Source organism: Podarcis erhardii, assembly GCF_964252035.2.
Source record: "Podarcis erhardii genome assembly, chromosome: 2".
Classification (NCBI taxonomy): domain Eukaryota; kingdom Metazoa; phylum Chordata; class Lepidosauria; order Squamata; family Lacertidae; genus Podarcis; species Podarcis erhardii.
In genome coordinates this window covers 8960825-8969674 of record NC_138498.1, presented here as the reverse complement: position 1 = coordinate 8969674, position 8850 = coordinate 8960825, and the positions used below count along the sequence as shown (strand labels likewise).

Sequence of the window (8850 nt, the reverse complement as noted above, 5' to 3'; positions counted from 1 at the left end):
TACCCCCCCCCCAGGTGTTTTGAGGCCCTATTACTAATTGATTGATTGATTTTCTATACAAACCTTTTGCAAACAGATCTTTTTTAAAAAAAGAAGCACAGTAAGCCCCACATTTCCTGGGAATTACCCCCCATGACCATTCCAAAGCTAAGAATAGTAATAGTAATAGTAATAGTAATAGCAGCATATTGGGCCTTATCTCTGCATAGGAACGAAGTAGGGGTGGGCTGTCTAAAATAATTGTGCCCAGAAAAGGGTGGTGGTGGACAAGAGAGGTTTAGGAGAGAAAGAGTGACCCCTCCCTTCCGCCAGCTTCATCCACAGCTAAATTTGATGTGAAATGTGCTTTTCTTATAAAAACAAAAAGCCAGCCACAGGGACAGTCTAAGAAACAATTTTTTTGGGGGGGGGGGAGTGGGGAGATTGCTCCATTAGAGGTTCCACACTGTTAAGGAAAATTCCGGGTTGAGAGACTACTCAACAGCCCAGCTCCTCGGGGTACAGGTCCCCCTGCAGGTCCATGTGGTCAGTAAAAGAAGGAAATTCCAGCAAACAAGCAATTTGGAGCAAAACAGCAGTCAGTAGACTCAGAGCCTTTATTGTTGCGCAACAGGTTCAACAGCAGCCAGTGAACCCAGAGCATGGGGCCACATTGACTTTGAAAACTTTCCCACCATGTGTCAGAATACAGTTTGCACAGCATCATCGATACATCATTGCTACATCACTAACATGTCACAAAAGGGGAGGGTTACACAAGATTAGCATAGACAGCTATGTCAGGGCAACACCCAAGTACAGTATAAGCTTAGCATCATAGGCAAACATGTCTTAAGTACCCACCACCCAAAGTACAACAGAACTTCCTTGGCATGTCTGGAGCCGGAGGCAAGTCTGGGGATGAGATTTGGCTTCCCTTGGAGAACAAGGAGCCCAGCAATTGTCACCTCTGGGCATTTCCTGGGACAGGAGGTGTGTACCCATGTCTTCAAGCTTGGGGAGGTGGAAGGGGAAAGAGTCTTTTTTCCCCTTCCACCTCCCCAAAATGGTGGAGCAAAATGGTGCTGGAATGGAGGAACTTGGCAAAGGGGTTGATTTTATAGGAGTCATAAAGCTTGGTATCTTCCCTTAGCTGTCAAGTCAAAAGGATAGGTTCATGCATAATGTTTGTAACATTTAAGAACTTTAAAGATGTGCCCACTCCGTAGGTTCCGTAGGAACCGCAAATATTTTCTCCGCATTTAACTACAGTTCAGACATAGTCATATTTCCCACCCCCTTTAGTCCCATATGTTATATAGATATGCACTTATAAGCAACCTAGTACATCTCAACACTCAAGTCCCTTCCAAGCAAACCTACACTGTCAAATTTTTAAAAATATAAAAACCGGTAATTTCATTTCCGTGCACAAGAATGTAGTCCTCATGATAAACCTTCTTTTGGGTTGCGGAATAGCGTTTAAAGCAAACGCATGCATATGCACATCCTGGGAGCTACAGGTCCCAGCACCCTTAAACTACAGTTCTCAGCTCCCTTGGCACACTGCGCTTTCCAGAGCCCCGAAGAAACTACAGTTCCCGACGCCCTTAACAAACTGTAGAGATCTGCATGGATCTGGATCTGATAGTTTACTCTTTACGGTTGAAGGGAATCACATGGAGGCCACATTTACGTGTTCTCTAGCATTTGTGTCCTTGTTCCCTTTAGCTTGTTCCTCTTCTGGATTTCTTTCCTATGTGTACCCTAGTGGCCAGGAAACCGTGGATCCGAGTTTTTTTGTGGTGCAGGTTGTGACCCTGGGCATAATGTGTGATTTGATAATGAGTTTGGATTGGCGCAATGGAAAAAGCGTGACGATCCATGAGGATCCATGCTTCGAAACCACGTTTTTGGGCCACAGTATGACCAGGAAGCCGTGGATCCGAGTTTTTTGTGGTGCAAGCTATGCCCCTGGGCATGATGTGTGATTTGATGGTGATTTAGGGGTGGCCCAGAGCAAAAAGCGTGAGGATCCATGAGGACCTGTGCTTCAAAACCACGTGTTTGGGCTACGGTGTCACCAGGAAGCCATGGATCTGGGATTTTTGTGGTGGATACTGTGCCCATGGCCATGATGTTTGATCTGATGGTGACTTTGGGCTGATCTAATGCTAAAATCATGAGGATCCATCAGGGTCCGTGTTTTTTTAACCATGTTTTGCGCCATTTCGGCAGCACGAAACAATGGATTCATGATTTCTTTGGTTCTGCTTACAGACTAAAAAGTGGTCTACAGTATCATGGTGTTTTTATTTTGCTTCACTATAAAAATCGTATGAATTCATGAGGCTCCATGCCTTGGATCCATGTTTTTGTGGTGCTGCATCCACGTTTTTGATAGTCCAGTCTGTAGGCGTGCCTTCCAGGTGTGATTTGACACTGCATTTGTTGGAGTATATAACGAAATGAAAAAATGTTCAGATATTCATTTAGGAAAACACCAGAAGGTTTTTTATTGGGAATAGTACCAGGAAGCCTAAAGGAAGAAGACAAGACCTTATATTTATATGCAACAGTAGCCGCAAGGCTATTGATTGCGAAAAATTGGAAAAGTGGTACTGTACCAACAAAGATAGAGCGGCTTGCCAAATTATTGGAGTACTACAATATATCCAAAACAATGGGAGAAATTGGAAGGATCTCAAAAGAGAAGGCAGACAGGGACTGGAAGGTGTTTAAAAGATACTTGCAAAACTATATCGGAAAATCAGAACTCCTATTAGAATAAAAAATGGTATTGCCTGTAGAATAAGTTTCGTTTCAAATATTGGAATACTAAATAAGATGGATAACAATGTGTAATAGAAAAAGAAATATGAAATTAGGTTAAAGGTGTGTGAAAGAAAGTAATAGAAGTAGAAAGAAATTGCAATTGAGTAGATTGGAAGTCTAACACAAAGGGTGAGGGGGGGTGGATGGTGATGGGAATTATCTGTGGGATTGAGTGTAGGTATGTTGTAGGTATGTTGTATGTATGTAGGTATGTTGTATGAAATGTATGTTTGTATGTACCTTAATGTTGAATTATTTTAACAATAAAAAATTATTAAAAAAAGACCGACCAAGATCATGCGAACCGAGTCAATATTTTAATTAATATTGGTTTATTAATTGGTTTATTAATTACAAGCAAACAGCAAAGAACCTGCACAAACAATGCTAACACCAAACCCTACGTATAGTGAGTAAATAGAAAAATCGCCACCCGACCCCACCCCCCACCCATCGTTCCCCCCCTCCAACTATTTCCCCTTTTCTTTCTAATGTCTCAACAAATGAAAATGATTTATAAAAATGTTACATGGGGTACAAACCTGAAAGAGAGACATTGCACACTTTTGTAAATCAACAAAATCATAAATAAATAAATAAATAAATAAATAAATAAATAAATAACTACTAGTCATAAAAAAGGGCCTCCTCACCTGAAGGACATCAAAGCCCACCTGAAGTCCCAAAACAAAACTATCAGATCCTGATCCACACAGATCCATCCGTGTATGGAGCGATCTGCGTTGATCTGGGTCTGATAGTTTACGACTCCCTGTTGTAGGGTATAACATGTATAATAGTATGTTTTGGGACTTCAGGTGGACTTTGATGTCCTTCAGGTGAGCTTTGGGGCGTACGGCTTTCCTCCATCTCTACTGCGCAGGATTCCTCGGGAATGACAAGATCACTTGCACAGCTTTCCTCCATCACCACTGTGGAGGATTTCTCTTCAATTACCAGATCTAGCAAAGAACCACATTTCAAACAAGTAGTTAGACTCTCACTATTCACTGCACTTCCTGGGGTAATCACCACTACAGTTTCTATTAGACATGTATCTGTTGTGGTGGTCCTGGTGCAACATCTCTCAATCCCAACCAATGCTGCACTCAGCAGCTGGAAACCCGCAGCGATATAGCCTAGATAAATAGAAGGTCCAATATGCTGCTCACTGGGAATTTGAGGCAATTCAAAAGTTTCAGGGAAGTCAATTTCCCCATTTTGTAAGACAGCAGACATGTTCCATACCACAGAAATCAGGACGAGTATCCCTGCAACTAAGTTCAGCACAGCTCCAAGCCTAAAAAAGCGAAAGAGAAAATCCTTATGTTTTCTGGGCTCAAACACATTGTACAAGGCAAATGAAATTAATCCTAGGGCCACTGAATTCATAATGGTAGCTAATGCCATTAAGTCCTGTGCAATAAAAATTTCCCTCGGGAGGCTTGGATGTTGCTCATTGAGATCTTCGCAATGCCAAAAAGAGTTGCCGTCGTTAGAAGGGTCTTTCCAAAAGCAGACATCCCAGATTCCAATCCAGATGTTTCCAGAGCCAATCCCCTTGATGTCTTCCACACGCCACACTCTCCAGTTGACACTGAGTGTTGACACAATGCACATCGGCAAGGCCAAAATATCCACGAGGAATGCAGTTATCTGGAGGCTGGAAACTAAGCTCAGCCACCTGACTACCAGGGAGCCTTCTTTCACCCGCATGGGGGGTTTGGAGAGGAGGGGACCAGGGGAGACATTGGCAGACATCCTGGAAACAAAAGAGAAGACAAGATGCAGTGAGAGAGGGAATAACAAGCACGTCTACTCATTGAAGGACATCCTTCCTCCTGCATTCTTCCTTCCATGCACAGAAAGAAGCAGCAAAAGAAAGAGTTCCCCTGCTCTCTCCCACCCCCTGGTTAGGTAGAGACACCTGATCCCGAGAAGCCGACACTCAGACTTTCTTCCAGCACACTGCTACTGATTTAATCTACTGTTGCATTGTTCCTGTGAAAATGGCCAGAACCTCAGCAACCTGTTGTGGATGGGAAGCTGCTCATGATTTTGCTGTTTTTTGGGTTAAACCACAGAGCCTAGGACTTGCCGATCAGAAGGTTGGCGGTTCGAATCCCCGCGACGGGGTGAGTTCCCATTGCTCGGTCCCTGCTCCTGCCAACCTAGTAGTTTTAAAGCACGTCAAAGTGCAAGTAGATATATAGGTACCGCTCCGACGGGAAGGCAAACAGCATTTCTGTGCGCTGTTCTGGTTTGCCAGAAGCGGCTTAATAATGACCCAGAAGCTGTAGGCCGGCTCCCTCGGCCAATAAAGCGAGATGAGCGCCGCAACCCCAGAGTCGGTCACAACTGGACCTAATGGTCAGGGGTCCCTTTACCTTTACTGCACCTATCTTTTTCCACTGAGCATAAACACAGCTGATGGCATAGTGAGGAATGTTTAATCCATAAACCTACGTGAAATGCCTTCCTCAGCTACAGTCGAGCGTGCCAGGAACAAAGCAGGTATTTGCCACAGAGCTGACGTTCGCCTGAGCAGCCGGCCAGCCACAGCAGCAACTGCTCTGCAGAATTCTTAGGTCAGTTACAGTCCAGTTAGAATCCTGACAACAACACAAATCATAACTCCAGGGTACTGGTCATTTGGAACATCAGGAAGTGGAAAATGGGAGGGAACTCTGTTCCCTTTTTCCCCAAAACAGAGTGTCTATTCCAGGACACTGTGCAGTTAAAACGCGTTCTTCCTGAAGTCAGATTCAGAGCAGTTCCAGCAGTAAAAATGGTGATACAGTATGTGTATCTCAGTACAGATTTGTTTGATGGGCCTGAATGCATTTCATAAAGGATCTCCATGTACAAGAAAGGCTAATAGCATGAGGCCCTGAACCATAAGTATTGCCTTGGGAAAATTATTGAAGACTCCTTACAAACCTCTCATTCTTCTTCCCCATCACATCTTGTTTGGACATTATAGTAAGGGAGAAGATCTTAGCTCTTTTCCTTTGCACTGGGACCACATGGTACCATATCGCGGCATCTATTAACAACCCCTCCCCCCCAAAAAAATCTCTGAGAATTCCAAAGAGCTCAGTATGGTTTCCAGAACCCTAAGAAAGCTGCAGTTCCCAGGACCTTTAACAAACTACAGTTCCCAGGATTCTTGGTGTACGGTACGGCTACCGGAGTTGCAAAGCCAAGTTCACAGTCCTAAAAAGAAAGCTGGTTTATGCAGGAATATGGGTCCCCAATTAAGGGCTGCTTCAAGCAGGAAGATGGAGAGGCAGTGCGGCCTATTGGTTAGACTGCCAGACTTGGACCTGGGAGGCACCGGGGTTCAATTCCCCCGCTCGGCTATGAAGCCACATCTAAAAGAGCATAGAAATAAACAAGAGCATAGAAATAAAGAAGACCACGAAATGATACAAGCATGTCCCCCCGCTTTGCAGCCTCCTTTGAACAGATGTAAGGAGGCTCGGTGTGCCATCCTGCCAAGGGCCAGGCAGCCGGCTTAAATTCTGCTCAGCTGGGCGGGATTTCAGGCAAACCCCTCCCTGATTCAAAAGCGGGTTTGTCTGGATCTCTCTCCTAAACAGTCCCCCTTCTTCGTTTTAGCAGGGGAATCCAGTCTCATTCAGGCAGGGGGCTGCCTTGAATTTCCTGCTGAAACCCCCAAGTTGTCCAACTCTATTTTAGCTGAAATCCCATCTTGATTGAGGAAGGGGGTTTGCATTAGAAGTGGGACGGGCGGGGAGGGGGAATAGTTTCTAGCAGCAGTACCCCCCCCCAGGTGTTTTGAGGACCTATTACTAATTGATTGATTGATTTTCTATACATACCTTTTGCAAACAGATCTTTTTAAAAAAAGAAACACAGTAAGCCCCACATTTCCTGTGAATTACCCCCCATGACCATTCCAAAGCTAAGAATAGTAATAGTAATAGTAATAGCAGCATATTGGGCATTATCTCTGCATAGGAACGAAATAGGGGTGGGCTATCTAAAATAATTGTGCCCAGAAAAGGGTGGTGGTGGACAGGAGAGGTTTAGGAGAGAGAGAGTGACCCCTCCCTTCCGCCAGCTTCATCCACAGCTAAATTTGATGTGAAATGTGCTTTTCTTAAAAAAACAAAAAGCCAGCCACAGGGACAGTCTAAGAAACAATATTTTTTGGGGGAGGGGGAGTGGGGAGATTGCTCCATTAGAGGTTCCACACTGTTAAGGAAAATTCCGGGTTGAGAGACTACTCAACAGCCCAGCTCCTCGGGGTACAGGTCCCCCCGCAGGTCCATGTGGTCAGTAAAAGAAGGAAATTCCAGCAAACAAGCAATTTGGAGCAAAACAGCAGTCAGTAGACTCAGAGCCTTTATTGTTGCGCAACAGGTTCAACAGCAGCCAGTGAGCCCAGAGCATGGGGCCACATTGACTTTGAAAACTTTCCCACCATGTGTCAGAATACAGTTTGCACAGCATCATCAATACATCATTGCTACATCACTAACATGTCACAAAAGGGGAGGGTTACACAAGATTAGCATAGACAGCTTATGTCAGGGCAACACCCAAGTACAGTATAAGCTTAGCATCATAGGCAAACATGTCTTAAGTACCCACCACCCAAAGTATAACAGAACTTCCTTGGCATGTCTGGAGCCGGAGGCAAGTCTGGGGATGAGAACAAGGAGCCCAGCAATTGTCACCTCTAGGAATTTCCTGGGGCAGGAGGTGTGTACCCATGTCTTCAAGCTTGGGGAGGTGGAAGGGGAAAGAGTCTTTTTTCCAAGAGCAAAATGGTGCTGGAATGGAGGAACTTGTCAAAGGGGTTGATTTTATAGGATTCATAAAGCTTGGTATCTTCCCTGAGCTGTCAAGTCAAAAGGATAGGTTCATGCATAATGTTTGTAACATTTAAGAACTTTAAAGATGTGCCCACCCCGTAGGTTCCGTAGGAACCGCAAATATTTTCTCCGCATTTAACTACAGTTCAGACATAGTCATATTTCCCACCCCCTTTAGTCCCATATGTTATATAGATATGCACTTATAAGCAACCTGGTGCATCTCAACACTCAAGTCCCTTCCAAGCAAACCTACACTGTCAATTTTTAAAAAATATAAAAACCAAGGGTTTTGTAATTTCATTTCCGTGCACAAGAGTGTAGTCCTCATGATAAACCTTCTTTTGGGTTGCGGAATAGCGTTTAAAGCAAACGCGTGCATATGCACATCCTGGGAGCTACAGGTCCCAGCACCCTTAAACTACAGTTCTCAGCTCCCTTGGCACACTGCGCTTTCCAGAGCCCTGAAGAAACTACAGTTCCCGACGCCCTTAACAAACTGTAGAGATCTGCATGGATCTGGATCTGATAGTTTACTCTTTACGGTTGAAGGGAATCACATGGAGGCCACATTTACGTGTTCTCTCGCATTTGTGTCCTTGTTCCCTTTAGCTTGTTCCTCTTCTGGATTTCTTTCCTATGTGTACTCATAGATGTACATTTTTGGTCAGCTCTTTCATTTCTCTGGAGGAGTGTTTATTGGTAGTGCCTTGAATAAATAGACAAATTTGGGATTTTTTCCTTTTAATGTTATAGGATATCATTTTTTCATGTTATAGGATATCATCAATAGACATGGACATGCTCCAGCTTGACAATATCCTCCTTCAACTGTGGTGCCCAGAACTGGACACAGTATTTCAGGTGTGGTCTGACCAACCAGAATAGTGTGGTAGCATTCCTTCGCTTGATCTAGACACTATACTCCTACTGATGCAGCCCAGAATTGCATTGGCATTCTTAGCTGCCACATCACACTGTTGACTCGTGTTCAGCTTGTGGTCGACTAAGACTCCCAGATCCCTTTCACAGGTACTGTTGTCAAGCCAAGTGTCCCCCACCTGTGCATTTCATTTTTTCTAGCCAGGTGTAGTACCTTACATTTCTCCCTACTGAACTCCTTATTGTTGGGTTTGGCCCAGCTCTCTATTCAGGTCATTTTGAATTCTGACCCTGCCCTCTGGTGTATTAG

At 44.3% G+C, this 8850-nt stretch overlaps 1 long non-coding RNA gene across 1 annotated transcript; it reads right to left on the bottom strand.

Annotated features, from left to right (window-relative positions):
- Positions 1-560: 560 nt before the first annotated feature.
- On the bottom strand, positions 561-8091 carry LOC309332531. The gene is made up of 2 exons (XR_014152122.1): positions 7521-8091; positions 561-947 (listed from the first exon to the last, which is right to left on the bottom strand). It is a non-coding gene; the product is annotated as an uncharacterized lncRNA (long non-coding RNA).
- Between the last annotated feature and the right edge of the window lie 759 nt (positions 8092-8850).